General features: G+C 35.8%; 1 long non-coding RNA gene and 1 pseudogene across 3 annotated transcripts; one reads left to right on the top strand and one right to left on the bottom strand.

The window, feature by feature from the left end:
- Positions 1–3,202: 3,202 nt before the first annotated feature.
- LOC143538940 (protein argonaute MEL1-like) lies at positions 3,203–9,108 on the bottom strand (annotated as a pseudogene). The gene is made up of 21 exons (XR_013136343.1): positions 8,604–9,108; positions 7,130–7,557; positions 6,815–6,945; positions 6,631–6,737; positions 6,446–6,549; positions 6,208–6,343; positions 5,984–6,100; positions 5,788–5,898; positions 5,646–5,708; positions 5,443–5,562; positions 5,193–5,361; positions 4,989–5,110; positions 4,773–4,910; positions 4,553–4,680; positions 4,416–4,478; positions 4,277–4,340; positions 4,056–4,191; positions 3,890–3,963; positions 3,727–3,821; positions 3,604–3,635; positions 3,203–3,518 (listed from the first exon to the last, which is right to left on the bottom strand). The product of XR_013136343.1 is annotated as a protein argonaute MEL1-like (transcript).
- Positions 9,109–12,183: 3,075 nt separating this feature from the next.
- Positions 12,184–13,316, top strand: LOC143538926 (uncharacterized). Of its 2 annotated transcripts, XR_013136341.1 has the most exons (4): positions 12,184–12,262; positions 12,335–12,573; positions 12,679–12,750; positions 12,844–13,316. It is a non-coding gene; the product is annotated as an uncharacterized LOC143538926 (long non-coding RNA). The 2 variants fall into 2 exon arrangements; XR_013136340.1 differs by lacking the exon at positions 12,184–12,262 and having other exon boundaries at positions 12,284–12,573.
- Positions 13,317–13,725: the final 409 nt, after the last annotated feature.

The raw sequence follows: 13,725 nt of genomic DNA, 5'->3' as shown, positions 1-13,725 counted from the left end.
AGAACAGTCGACATAAATGTTGGGATCATAATCATCCTAACCATTGTTTTCATTACGAGACACAAAATGATATTGTACTATCATTGAGTTTTTGTAGGTACTCGAAGTGGATCTAGAAATGTGATGTTCGGACCAATCTGAATTACAGACACAAGCCTAATATATAAGTTTTAGCATAATAGTTTTGATATATGTATATAATACAACCAGGGTCGTCCCTGAGAATCACTAAGAATTTAAGAGCGTGGGACGAGTATAAAATGGGCCCTAAAAATATAATCTCAATAATTTGTATACAAAAAGTCAACTTTACAACGATATGTGTGATAACAATAACAAAACTAGTATCATAGCAAAATGAACTAATTTGAATACTTAAAACGAACTACGAGTCTCTCACGAGCCCTTTCTGCGTGCCATAAATGCCCTACTAAGAAGAAGAATCCTAGAACAAAATGAGAAGTAGCTAACTAACTCTTAGAAGACATTTTTTTCTTCTAAATCAAAAGGGCTTTTGGTATTTAAATGTAAAAACTAAATAACATGACACAAACATTAACAACACATAAAACTCATAAACTAACATGTCACTGTCATATTTAGTAAAATTCAAGATTGGATTCAAATTTCAGTGGACCTCGGCTTTAAACAAAATTAATAAGAAAAACAATGGGAGACTAATATAGATAAAATACAAACAATAAAAAAAGAAAAAAAGAAACAAAAACAATGTGAGATGCAAGTCTCGACGACCTTGACCATCTCTCGTTTGGTAGGTAAGCCGTTCCACCAGTTGAACAAATAAGGATTTAGTACATTAAATTTATTTCTGGGCCTCAAAAGTTGTTGGGCTTGGGTTGTCGCCCTCTTTGCCCACCTTATGGGCCGGACCTGAATACAACAAATGAACCCACTTGCTTGAGCTACATGATGGTTGAAAAACCGAATCATATCAAGATGATAAAGAAGTTAACTGTACATGTGTAGTAATGTCACTTGTTGGAAACAATTTTTTTCACTATCATTAATGTAATGTGCTAAATGCACCCAAAACACATACAGTCCGCTTTCGTATCATATTTTCACAAATACAACACACACTCATTTTTAAGGATAAGATCGATACCATACCAGCATTGAATTTTATGATACGAGTGCGGGTGCGGGAACCGGTACAGTTACTTAAGGTGCAATACTCGCTTTAGTACTACTTTGTTCTTTTTTTTAATAAAAAAACCCACTAAACTTGGTATGGGTACCGGTACAGTACCAACAATCAATTATCTAAAACTACCATAACCGTAATACCACAACCAAAGCGACCGGAGATGATGGTTTATAATCGAGTGGAACTAGGGGTGGGATTTTTCTATCAATCAAAATGGGAAGATTGGAAGATATAAGGCAATTAGGTTTTGAAAAGTTCGTTTGAAACCTTGAACTTTGAACTGCCTGATGATAAAAGGCACGGACATGTATGTTAAGTCATGAGTATTAGAAACCTAATAAAAGCCCCTATATATTGTAAACGGGTACCGAGTACCCGTACATTTACCCGTGCATAGATTCAGTAAATCTGAGTACCCATACCCATATCATATCGACGGGTACGGGTATAAATATGTGTATACGGGAAAAAATCCCATCCCTCATTTTCTCTCTAAACGTATATCTTTACCAATACTTACATCTTTGATTTTGGGATTAGAAGATCTAGTCTTGAGGTTTGTGGTTGGAGATGAGTGTGAAAAAAAGTTTGTTATATAAGGGGAGAGAGAAAGGGGAGAGAGACCAAACTACCCCCTCATTTAACATCAAAAGTTAACAATTATCTTTTTGGATCAACAATAAAACCAAAGTTAATTGTTAGGTCATGTGTAGTGAAGGGCTACAAAATGGGGCGATTTGCGCCATGTGACGGCGCCCAGTCAGCAGATGGTGAGTTTTATTTTATAGGTGTAATGGTGTTATATATATATATATATATTAATTACACACACATATATATAATATTAATAAAAACACACACACACATGGCGAGAAATAGTCATCCCCAGCCCTTTGTCACCCATATTGTCCCCCCTGGGGGCGGTGTTCTCGCCCCTAATCGCCCCATTTCGTCGCCCATTACACTTAGCCATAGGGACTACACATGCAAGTTTTAAACATTACGGATAATGCATACAATTTGGCTCAAACCATAGAAGCCATTAATGGAATTCTCTCTAAAAACAAATATACAAATATAGACAAAATATATTTGGTGTTCTTAGAACTTAGAATTTTAAGGCTAATGGAATATATTGTTGCAAAGAAAATCATTAACATTTTAATTAAAACTGAATTCAAAGACCTTTCCCGACCCGACCGAAAGCCGCCAACCCGAACTGATCATGTTCGCATAAAAAATAAATGAGAAAGACAAAATTCACCCTACATTTCACGACTATTTTGAAATTGGTGTTGTAGCATATAAGGTCGACCTACCAAGCAAGGTCAATATTCACCCAACATTTCACGTCTCTCTATTGAAACAAGCGAAGTGTCCACCCAATGAGCCTGATTACAGAGTGAGTGCAGACCCAAACAAGTTAATGCTCACGTTATAAGCAAGAATGGTTGAGTGTGCAATGCATGAAGAAATTTGTGTAAAGTCCTGTTTCCCCATCTCCCGTTCTTCTTCTATGGTAATTCCCATCTTTGAATTTAAGTCTTGAATATTGATTACTAAATTGAAACATAACATAATTCAGCTTACCCAAACTGGACTAATGCTGAACCATCCGACATGCTTATGTTCATAAAGGTGGGCATAAAAACAGTTCCAGATCCGACCCTTCCCGCAGGCCACAGGTACAGACCAGAGTACCCAGAACCCAGACCCGACCCAGAACCGGTTCCACCACTACCGGGTCAAAACCCGGCCAAACCCTACCCAAAATCCAGCAAACCAAGTCAAATACCCGACCACACCCGGAACCCGTTCTTACCCAACCATTTTCTTTGTTGACCATACCCAACTATCTGGATCCGGTTCCTAAATATACCCGGTTTATTTAGGGTTGGATTAACACTGTTTAACAACCACCCTGGAATAGCCGAATAGCATCTCAACAATAGACAACAGTTTTGAGTTGCAAATAAAACCAGAAAAAATTGTCTATCAAAAGTTTCAAGATATAATCAATGCACCGGAACCAAATGTCTACCTTTGCTATTAAGTTCAAAGGGGCGCTCTAAAAAGCAGGTCAAGCAAATCAAATCCAACATCATTCGCAACATACCAACAAACCCAAAAGTCAAGCACGCCCCATGATTTCACAACTCCAAAACAAACCCACCTCAGCAATAAAACATAACACTCTTCACACTTTCATGTATCACCGGGAGTGGCCTGACTTCCGCAACCCTGTCTCTGGTTGCACGCCCCCCACGTGAATCACTATCAGATAGCTCTGCACCTTCCATGTAAGAGCGCGCTCGGAAAGCAGCCAAGTGTGCATAGTAAGCCGGAGGGACTACAAAACAAAGAAATTATTATATTATTATATGGTGCAAATCTTTTACAACTTAAATGATGAAAAACAAAGATATATATCATACCTATAGAGACTGATCGAGTACACCTCGCATACCTGAAATTAGTTGAAAAGATCAAACAGGTTACGATTTAACAAAGGAAATTACAATTTTAGTTTTAAGACTTAAAGTGGTTAGTTGAAATACGTGTAGCAAAGAGAGTTGGTTAGTATCTGTAAGCCATCTGCAGTAAACTTGTTCTCATCATACAGCACATGATAATGTGTAGGCCGACTGGTCCCCTGCAAAGAAACCAAAACTTTTTTTAACTCATTTAAAACAATGTAAAAGTGAATTAAAAACAGTTCACCTGAATTCCAGCATGGCTACACAGATAGAAGTCAAATTCAGTAGGGTGACATATCTTCGTATCCACAACGGTTCCTAATAAATTTAATCCAAATAAAAAGTATTAGAAATTATAAACCAGATATTGTAGAAATTTTAAAAAGTTATAAATAACAGAAATAACAAACCAGGAAGAATATTGCCGCTCCTGTCAGTAGAGTTCCTATCACCATGCTTATCCGGGAAGAAGCGAGTATGATGCCTCTTTTGCACCACAATAAACGTGACAGGTGGCATATAATCCGCCTCCAGTGAAATACATGCCTGAAAAAACAACCACCATGTTTCAAAAACCATACATTTTATAAATATAAATATAATATAGAAACAGAAAACGTAATAAACCTACCTTACGAATGTTGTCCATTTCACTCAGTAAAACCTCGTTAAATTGTCCCTCACTTACACCGTCTCTGTAAATTAGTTAGAAATATAAGTGTTTATTGTTTAGAGAGTAATTTTAAGAGGAACAAAATGAGTTCTCATACCTGTAGAAAATGATACGGTGTGGCTTATGTCCTGTTGACTTCTTGAAAGATATTAAAAGATCTCTGCAAAAGCAAGATGTAAAAAAGAAAATTAATAGAACAATTCAAACATCTTTATAAAAGCGGTTAAACGTTACCTAATCATCCCTCCATGAGCATCACCATTTCTATGGTACAGATCTTGTATAATCTCCTGTCTATGCTGTTGTGCAGATACCAAAGCTTTATATTTGGTAACTTGAGGCCAATCCATAGAAGCAACCACCTACAAGTGAAAAAAACAGCAAAAAACACCACTCTAAAAACCTCCTTAAATCCCGAATGTAAGAGCACGAAAGCAAAGAAATAGCAACTTACAGCAGCAATTGAAGGACTTGAATCCTCTCCTGGTGATGGATGAGTGACATCAGCACCAAAGATTATGGTTGGGCGGTCAGTTACATACGGGAGCCTACCATTAAGAGATGCAGATAAAACACTGTTCCTTCCTCCTACCTAAAACAGTTCAAAAAATGTATAAATAGTAGTTAACAGATAAAAGAAATATTAAAAGCATATTAAATAAGAAAATACCTTGACATTTATTTTCATAGCAACATTCTCGAAGTACTGCTTGCTAAGCTTCATCACATGTGCCGGCCTGCAGCACTGAGAAACAATACCGAGCTCGGTTTCACACACTCGTTTAATTCTTCCTGAAAAACGGTTATTATTAAACGTATCAGTGATACTTACAAATAGTAAATGCGGTCATGGGTTATCATGAAATTGAATTACCATAGGTTCCTTTAGCTTCCGGAAGGATTACAAACAGCAGTTGCAGTTGGCTGTTAGGTGCAACTCTTTTAAGTTGGGCCGCACACTGAGCCCTAATATCAACTAAAGCTTTCTCAAGGTTGTGTGGTGGAGCAGATACCATTCGGATCAATGGCTGGGGATTAAAAACCTTCCAAACAAACATCAAGTGTCTGAATTATTTTCCTTTCGTATTTGGCATTGTGATATAAAGGGATATAGAAATACATACAATTCCCTTGTTCTGACACATTTGAACAAGTTCATTACAAAAACGCATGACTGCATCCTCTCTCTGCCTTGAAAAGTTAGCAATTGCCCAATAATTTACCGTGCCTCCGTTAATCATTTTCTACGTTAAAAAAAATGTTAAATACTGATTATCTATATATATATTCATATTCTGAATAGTGAAATAAAAAAATAGCAACGCACCAAGTCAATCATGTTCCATTGACCAACAAGTGGTTTCACTTCTGAAGAACCATGATATTGTAGCTGAAACACAAAATAAATCAGAATCAATGTAATGATGTTAGAATTAGGATTTATCAAAGATTTAAAAGTGTGAACTTACTGGTGGTGGAGGAAGCACACGTGCATCAATAGATGTAAGCTGTTCTCTTACTCGCATGCCAAAATCACTGTTAACAAGTGCATCCTTGTTGTATTTGTTACTCTGCATAGTCTAATTTAAATAAAAAGTAGATGTTATTGAAACAATAAAACTAGAATAATGTGTCATCATATGTGATTAACGTGAATAAACATACCTTCAGAATACTGTCCTCCCGTTCCCTTGGGCGTTGACATGTGGCCCTTAGCAAGTTAGTAACTTGCTTTTCATTGAGTTTCAGTGCATATCTTTGACCACCAGCAAGGTAACAAATCTAAAATTACACAAATTGAAGTCAACAATTACTAAACAGACTTAGCTGCTATAGTGCTTTCTGAATATTCAAAATAGTGTTCATCATATAAAATAATGACAGCTAACCTCTGGTGGCAAATATGTTGGCTTTGCATCTGTGCCTGCTTGAATTGCAGGAAGCGACAGGTAACGCAGATTAATGTTGTATCGCTCACGGAAGTATTGAACGACAGAGATAATAGCTCCAGTCTCATCAGGAAAACTAACAAAATAAATTAAAATAAAAAAGATTAGCCTAAGATGAAATAAAGTGAATATCAAATAACAAGACCAAAAACGAACGAAAGTTATTATTCCAACTCACGTAAGCTGGCTAATTGGTTGAACCGTTAGTGCATGAACCTTGTAACGCCTCATGTAATTTTGGCGGCGGACTTCCACCCTAACACCTCTCACAGCTCTTTTCACCTGAAATTTACAACCACCGTAAAGTCAACTTTGAGATTTTTATGCATTAGGTTAGTAAACAAATCATTGGTTAATGTATACCTTAATTCGTTCTTGATCTGTGAGTGGTCTGGTTAAATCTTTGTTAAGAAACTCCCCAATAAAATCAGACACCAGCCTTGGCTAATAGAAAGCCCTAGCAGACATATCTGTAAAAAATCAAAATCATTAGCAATGATAGTATAATTAACGCAAACACACAGCACAACCATTCATAAACATATACCTATATTTAACGATAGCCCCATCTGTGTCGGTCTTAGACTCTGGTAAAACCCTTTCCAAAACTCAATCCCGTCACCAAGCACGCCATGGCCAAAATCGGTGTGGAACAGAGAACGCCCAACCACTTCACGACTGCAATTTATAGATATGGTTAGGAGTAACTACAAAAAAAGTATAATTAACCATAACAAATTTAACCAATGATCGCCCAACATTACAAAAAAGTATAGATAACAATGAAAACTAAACAAAAACACATCAGACATCCAATTCACCAAAAAGTACACTTAAAATGAAACAAAAGAAGTCATGTTACTCGAATGAGGCTGATTCCCTTAAGACCACATCAAGAGCTTGAATAGTTTCTTGAGGGCAGTCATGCTGCCTGCCACTTAAAAACTGCCTCAGGTAGTGTAAATCCTTTTTAGCAGCAAACTTAATTGTAACCCTGAATTCACGCTCCCGCCTAGAACACATACCAACAGCTACATAAGACAATGATTTAAAAAGACTAACAATAACCAAACACAAATTAAAGGAGAATATAGTATACCCATCCTGCTCAGTGATTTTAACAGTAAATTCCTTTGACTCGAAGGGCAACGAACCAGCGGCAAATGCACTCTTCTTGCCATCAAAAGCCAACCGCAAATTACCCATATGCGAAGCACGGTACAGAGAACTAAGAGTTCTCATGATTTCCCTGCATTTGGACTTTGAGGCGACCTCAGGAGAAATTGCCACCTGAAACCAAGATTTGTATGACATAGAACAAAGCCCATCATCATAAGAACAATAAACAGAACAGAGATAATAAAATACAAAGACAAATTTGCCACAAAGCCAGAATCAAGCAAAAACCATCGCAACGGCCAAATTGATGAATTACATATGAATGCGATTATGTAAATCGACAGATCATATGAAAATAAAGCGCCCTTACAATAATGAACAAAAGAGTGGCAAAGTAACTTGAAATACACTATAATATCAAAATTGCCACCAAAATCAAAACTGAAATTACACAGAACAAAGTTCATTATAATCCATACGTTATCACTTCATAAGCATTATGAACAGAGCACATGAAAAAGAATACAAAATGCAAAAAACAAGTGTAACAGTCAAAAAAACAGAAAATGTAAACTAAAAAACCCTAGCCAGAAGCAAAAAAGCCTTTGCAGTGACTAAATGCAGGATCGATTACACTTCAATGAAATCAACAAAAACAATATATCGTATTAAGCAGTTAAAAATTAGGCATGCAGCAGTTAGAAATTGATGTTGCTCTGAATAAAAAGTTTTAAAAGCATTATGCTGAATTATGTTAAATAAATTTGCAGGAATCCGATCATATATACATATAGAATTCTCAACAGATGCAAACATGCATAAAACCGAATAATATTGGTACAAGTAAACATTGATTCCAACAACACAATATAAACTAGAAAATATGTAAACAGCTGAAACCCTAGGCGGACAGATTAAAGCAAAAAACCACCGCAATGACTAAATGCAGAATCGATTACATAGCAGTGAAATTCAATCAAATCAACACAAACTAAAAATAAGAGTCATAAAACAGTTAAAAAAATGCAAAAAACAGTTAAAAATTAAGGTCAGATGGATAAACAGTTTTTTTGAGCATTATGCTGAAATACATAACAGTGAAAATACAGGAATCCATTCAAACATGCATAAAATCGAACAACACCGGTGCAAGTAAACACAGAAACCAATAACAAAATCTTAGAAATAATAATAAGAAGAAGAAGAAGAACGCTTACATCATACTGATGAGGATCCTTTTGACCTAGATCCACAAGGAAGTGATTGGCCTTAATTACACACTTTCGACCGATTGTTCCATAACCGTCTCTCAACGGTGTGCTTATCCTCTTCGACGACGACGGCACCAACGCTACCGGAGGCGGTGCGTCAGCCGTCGGCTGTTGAGATACTGGAGCCGGCGCCGGCGCCGGCGCCGTACGCTGCTGCATTGGCGGTGGTTGCGAAGACGGACCTGGCGCCGTAACCCTAGGGCCGCCGATTGAGAGATTCTGAACAGACTGAGTGAGTGACGGTCCGGCAGTTCCTCTGCCAGACGTGTCTGGAGGATACGACGGTGTTGGCTGATCTCCGGCACGACCTCGTCCACGGCCACGGCCACGACCTACGGCAGGCGCCGGACCGGCGCGTCCACGGCCTCTTCCGGACATCGGAAAAATAACTGACTGACGATTTTAAAGAGAGAATGGAAGGAATTGGGAGAGGCGTGAATAAGTGACGAGTGGGTGAGTGGTTTGGCATATTATATAGCGAAGGGGTTGGAGGGTAAAATGGGAAAGTGACTTGTTTTGACGCTTTTGCCCATAGTGTCTTTGTGATATACTATGACTTAACCTACAAGAAAAGAATATTGAAATTTTGAAATATATATGAAATGTTTTTTAAAAAAATTAATTACTTAAAGTTTTTTAAAAAAGTGGATACCAATACCGGTATATACCGAATTTTTACCTATGATACATGTATCGGTACCGAACTAAGAAATTTTAATACAAGTACCAAATCTTTAAAATTAGGATTAGAAAATTCGGAATCAATACCAGTATAATATAGAGCTCATTTGTATTTTGGTTATGTTGTAATTCTCAAATTATCTATCATATTCACACATGTGATACAAACGTAAACATATAACGCTTATGTCGTGATGATTGTATCAATAAATCAAAAGGATATTCACTCAAAAATAATTGGCAATTACTCATATCATCAATTCTGTTTGGTTTTAACTTTCCACTAGTACATTATAATAAATGTTTATAGAAGTTAACAATTAATTATGAAGATATTTATTGTGTTACTAGTTTAATAGATACTAGTCTGGTGCTCGCAGCGATTCAGCGAAAAACAATACGTAAAGGTTGTTAGCAAGCCAAGCCTAGCTCTAGCTAGACTCAAACTTCAATCCGAGCTCAACCTCAAATTCGTCTTGATTATTTTGATATTTATATAATTTAAGTTCTTTTAATCATATGTTGATAAAACATATAAAAGAAAAAAAAAATAAAGTTGATTAATATTTAGATAATAATAAGTGGTCAAAATTGTAAGTATTCCTTAAACTTTGAATTGTAATAAGTTTGTTTATTTTTTTATAAAAAGGATAAAGGGCTAGATATGTAATTAAGTGAAACATGAGATTGTAAATTTCATCCTTTAAAAATTTGTACATTCATGCATAATTTCATGCATTAATAACTTGTACATTTTAAAACCGTCCATCTGTTTTGAAAAAAATTTATACTGAAATGTCATAAAAAATAAACACGTTTAAATAGGTGTGTTTGAAAAAAAAATTAATCTTATTTTTGTGAGGCATATATGAAGAAAACCAAAAAGAAATAAAGTTGAGTAAAAAGTGGGTAATCATGAGGGATCAAAGTTGTAACTATTTTATTAATTAACACAATTTAAGTAAAGTTAAGGTACCATACTTGTAATTATTTTGATAAAAATCAAATGAACGTGGGTTTTATGTGTGTAAAAGACAAGCGTATCCCTACTTAGACATGTACCTCATGTAAAATGTTTAAAATTATTTAAAATTGAGTGTCTTAATTTGTCTTTGCTTGGTGTATTATATATAGTCTAAATATTTTTGTGAGGCATATATGAAGAAAACCAAAAGAAATAAAGTTGAGTAAAAGGTGGGTAATCACGAGAGATCAAAGTCGTAACTCTTTTCTTAATTAATAAAATTTAAGTAAAGTTAAGGTACCATACTTGTAATTAGTTTGATAAAAATCAAATGAACGTGGGTTTTATGTGTGTAAAAGACAAGTGTATCCCTATTTAGACATGTACCTCATGCATTGAATGTTGTAAATTACTTAAAATTGAGTGTCTTAATTTGCCATTGTTTGGTGTATTATATATAGTAAAGATATTTTTGTGAGGCATATATGAAGAAAACCAAAGAGTGAACTGCGGTTTGACAGCATTAAAATTCAGTAAAAACCGCACACTTTTGACAACACAATATGCAACAAAAACAACAATTTTTAACAACATAATAATGCAGCAAAATTGCACTTTAACAAAATTAAAATGCAGTAAAAACGGCACACTTTTGACACAAAAACATGCAGCGAAACTGCACTTGAAAAATCCATTTTTCAGCCTTCTTTTGGCCCATTTACTTGACATTTTAAGAAACTTATATAACTGAACTAAGACAAATTAAATCAAATATGGTTGAATCATAAGCCTTAAGCAAACCTCATAAACATGTAATTTATACTCGAACACACTACATTTAAAACATCCAACTACACCCTTAAGACAATTATTTTCAACAGGGTGTGTCGATCCCAATATGGGAACATACTAGCCTTCAAGTTAATTAAAAGCGTAAATAAGGTATAACGAATTATGAGTGGAAACTCACTAGCAGACGAGGAGCCCGCGTGTTTCCCTTCCACCTTGACGATTTTAATGTTGAAATGGAGCATTAACGTCCCGAAATAAGTTACCATAACACATGACGATTTTAATGTTAAAATGGAGCATTACATATGGCCTAAGCACAATAGAATTGCAAACAAAAAAGCACTAATCTGCTAAAATTTATTGTGTGCGCAAGTGAATACCCTTAGTTCATAAAAAACTGTTTTTTATACTTCTAAACACAACACTCAACAACTATTCTTTTAAAAGTTTGAAATCAGTACCAACTTTAACAAAAATCTCATATGGAAACAAAATTAACACAAAAGTCTACTAAAGTGAACCTGCTTCAGATCACCCGATTAAACTAAACCGATTGAATCAAAAATCAGAAATCAATTAAATTGAATCGACTGAATCAAACAATAAAAACATGATTATTTAGAAATCGATTTAATGAATAGATTATTGAATCAATTGAGAATGTAATAGAAACATAAATTAAACCAGATTAGCCACGAGGATGGAATCGACGGCTGGGTCCGGTGGCGGGAGGCGGGGTCCGACGAGGGTGATGGTCGACAGTGCAAAGGTGAAGAAGGATAGGGGAGATGGTGAGGAGTTGGAGCGTGTGTATCTTGTCTGAATGGCTCAGCAATATTTTCCAGCTGAATGGTTCAGATGTGCTCTGAACCATCCGACATGCTTATGTTCATAAAGGTGGGCATAAAAACAGTTCCAGATCCGACCCTTCCCGCAGGCCACAGGTACAGACCAGAGTACCCAGAAGCCAGAACCAACCCAGACCCGACCCAGAACCGGTTCCACCACTACCGGGTCAAAACCCGGCCAAACCCTACCTAAAATCCAGCAAACCAAGTCAAATACCCAACCGCTTTTAATTGTTGCTGCAGATTACACGGTCTGTTTCACCATACGCCAAGCCTGTTATATCAAATGGGGAACATTGTTATATGGTCCCCGTCAACAGGTTTTCACTATTTTCTCAGTATATATATGTTTGTTTAACTTATATTAATCAATCTTTAATTATGATTTTCAGAACAATCGACATATTTCCTCAAGTGAACTTGACCTTGATGGTGGTGCTTCTCTGGTTTTAACACCCCAAGATTATCTTATACCGGAGTTAGAAGATGTAATAATTTCAATTTAATTAGTATTAATCAAAGTTAAAAATATGTGTTTTGATACTTTTTGTGCTGTTGTTGTAGTATGTAAGTGCAAAGTGGTGCTTATGTCTTCAGGAAATGAGAGGTCAAGGCCTTACCATTTTAGGAGGTATAACTAACTTATACATACACCTCTTGATTTCCAACAATTTCAATTTTTAACTATTTTTTCCTAAAAGATTTTAAACTTTTATTGTTATTATGAACTACGCAGGTCTTGTTTTAAAAGACAAGATTGTTGTTTATGATCTGGATGCTCAACGGATTGGCTGGCAGAGTTACGATTGTAAGTTAACCACTTCAAGTGGTGGCAGAAGTGAAAAGCGAACCAATTTATTTGACTTTAAAAAGTTAACCCTGTTTTTTTTCACTTTCTTAGGTACAGCATTTAGTGTGGTTGCTAATTCTTGCAGTGGCAAATACAGCTATGCGGGCAAAATTTGGAGTATAATATTACTTTGTGTACTTTTTAGCTACAATTATCTTTGTAACACTAAATAGGGTTATCTGTAATTGAGATTTATACATGTAACACCGAGGTTTGTTTACCTTGCAAGCGTATGTATACAAAACTACAAAAGTACATATTTACTTCACCTGTGACGGAATTTTTATAAAGAATGTGAGTTGTACACGAGAAAGTTGTGTGGTGAACTGTAACACTTTATTTGTGTAATGATGTTACTATTCATTTTTTTCAATTGTGTAATACCATTCTAAAATACTCTTGACATATTATATTAACTAGAAAAGGGTTGGTGCCAATAATAAACATTAAAAAAACTGAATATTTGAGACGAATGCACGACACACTTTTAAACACCCATATGCATGACTATATTATCTTATACTAAAATGAAATTACAAACTTGCTAGCCAAGTATTGAAGAGACGTGGATCGACTCACTGGTAGACGATCTCTTTCCTCGGGTGTGATTATACTATTTCACCGATGGTTTCTTGGATCTGAGCTCTTCCACCTACAAAATGAACAGCACCGTCAACTTACCCCTCAGAAAGGGACAGAGGGGTCCTCTTTGGGGTAACCCTCCGGTGTGAGAATAAGTATTTTGTGGAGAAGATAATAATCTGTGTATATGGAAATCTGGAGAGTATTGCTGAATAGCTGAATACTCTCTCTGATGGTGTTACTGGATGTAACTGCCTGTGAGTGAATGTAATTGAATATGATTGAATGTGAAATGAATGAGTATGTTACTGGCTGTAACTATCAGTTGTTGGATGATCTTTCCTTGTGGAG

This window comes from Bidens hawaiensis, unplaced genomic scaffold (genome assembly GCF_021521415.1).
Source record: "Bidens hawaiensis isolate Kalapana, Puna unplaced genomic scaffold, B.hawaiensis_p1.1 tig00011762_1, whole genome shotgun sequence".
Lineage (NCBI taxonomy): Eukaryota > Viridiplantae > Streptophyta > Magnoliopsida > Asterales > Asteraceae > Bidens > Bidens hawaiensis.
Note: the sequence above shows the minus strand (reverse complement) of the source record. Positions and strands in the feature narration are given on the sequence as shown.